The 2,051-nt window shown below is 34.9% G+C and overlaps 1 non-coding gene across 1 annotated transcript; it reads left to right on the top strand.

Moving 5' to 3' along the window:
* Window positions 1–1,605: 1,605 nt before the first annotated feature.
* Window positions 1,606–1,804, top strand: LOC148091778 (U2 spliceosomal RNA). Its single transcript, XR_015715490.1, has one exon. It is a non-coding gene; the product is annotated as a U2 spliceosomal RNA (small nuclear RNA).
* The last annotated feature ends 247 nt before the right edge of the window (window positions 1,805–2,051 follow it).

Raw genomic sequence — 2,051 nt, 5'->3', positions numbered from 1 at the left:
AACATTAAAAATACTGTTATTTTCTAAATGTTTATATTTTTGGTATGTATATTGTAAATTGTGTAGTTTCCTTTCTGATTGTAATGAATATTTGATTTGTATCTAATTTTTTATTTGTAATTTTATATTCTTTCTCTGAAAGATAGCCTCCACAGTAACATAAACGTCAAGTCCTGGAAAACTGAATGGGGAGTGAATGCAAATATTTTCTATAAATATGCTTCTTTCAGACTTTCTCTCCTGCTTTCTTATTCACTCAACCCTGGCTCACTATTGGAATTTTTAAATTTTATTTTTTGCTTCACCTCTCTCTATCCCTCACATTTTACCACTCTCACATTCATCTTGCTCATCTAATGGAGTCACTTTTACAATACTATTTTTTTAAATTTTTGTTTAAAATATTACAGATGTCCCTTATTCTCCTCATTGACCCTTTCCACCCCCTCCCACCCCCCTTCCCCAGTCTGTCTCCACACCATTGTCTGTGTCCTTGGGTTGTGCATATAAACTCTTTAGTTAATCTCTCCCCCTCCACATAGAAAATGTATGTTTCCATCTGTTTTTCTTATATCACCTTTAACGTACATCATTTTTTACGTGGTCATCATCATATGTATTAGCCAGTATCTCTCCCACCACCCTGTGGACTCTTCAAAGACAGGAAGCTCTTTTCCCTTCCCTTTGGCACTAGCAAACGCTCTACTTCATCTATGCAAAGCAACTCCTCCCATTCTTCATGGGGTTGTCTTCTGTGCACTAGGTTATAATGCAAATTTCAAGAGCACATTACTTTCATCTGTTCTCTCTTGCATTCAAATGTTTGTAATGATCATCTACATTCCTGGCTTCACAAACAACTAAAATTCACAATTTATGGATTGCTTCATGAATTTTCTTACCAAGCAGACACTGAAAGGAAGTATAAATTCAAACAAATAAGTTGGGAAGAGGTATTCAAGATAAAGGAAATGGTTTGTGTAAAGGCTGGAAATAAGAAACACAAAGTGGGTTTAAGAAACTAAATGCAATTTGTGGTTAGAATGCAGGGAGTTTCTGTAGAGAGGTGAGTAATTATGGTCAGGACTTGAATGGCTTTATATGCAATGAGGAGTTTGGCCGTCATCCTGGGGGGGGGGGAGGTTTCTTTAATATATTAGTAAGTCAGTTAAAAAATATTCATTAATGTATACTAAATAGCTGATGTCTGCTTCCATGAAACTCACCATTTAGTGGAAAGGGCAGAAATTAAATAAATAATAAAACTATAATTAATAACATTATTTTAAGCATGTAATTGCTGTGAAAAAAATATTCATAACATTTCATGAATATGGTTGTCATAACCTAGGCTTGTGGGTCATAAAAAGAGATGTTGTTTTCATTGCTCAGCACTATTTTCCCAGCATCCATGAGTGTGCCTGATACATAAAGATGCTCAACAATTTTTGCATTAATAAGTAAATGAATACTTGAGTTGAACACTATCAAATGACTGTGCGTTAATTAAATAGATAGAGGACAATTTAGCCAGGAGGGGTACACACCACAGGTATAAAAGCCTTGGACCTAGAGAGAGTCTAGTATATTCAAGAACCTGAGAAAATAGCTTCTTGGCCTTTTGGCTAAGATCAAGTGTAGTATCTGTTCTTATCAGTTTAATATCTGATATTAAATAATGTCCTCTATCCAAGGACATTATATAAAATATATTTTTGGAACAGGGAGATAGAGTATGAGCTTGCTCCATTCACTTGGCACACCAACCCAATATTGCAGTACTTCTGGGAAGGGTGCACCAAAAAACACACAAAAAACTTGAGAAAAACCCAATAGAGCTGAGGAGAAGAAAGCAATATACAGAATATTAAGAAATGAGGCTGGAGAGGGAGGTTGAATCTGTACCATACAGAGTACAGTATTATAATTCATGTTAAAGTTTCTGGAATTTATTCCAAGGCATTCGGAAGTCATTGGTTAGTTTGTATCAGGGGAACTACAAAATTATTTTGCAATTGTAAAAGATGGTTTTAGCATTACTGTAGAGATTT

Source organism: Miniopterus natalensis, chromosome 12 (assembly GCF_054644295.1).
Source record: "Miniopterus natalensis isolate mMinNat1 chromosome 12, mMinNat1.hap1, whole genome shotgun sequence".
NCBI lineage: Eukaryota > Metazoa > Chordata > Mammalia > Chiroptera > Miniopteridae > Miniopterus > Miniopterus natalensis.
This window is presented reverse-complemented; position numbering and strand designations above follow the sequence as displayed.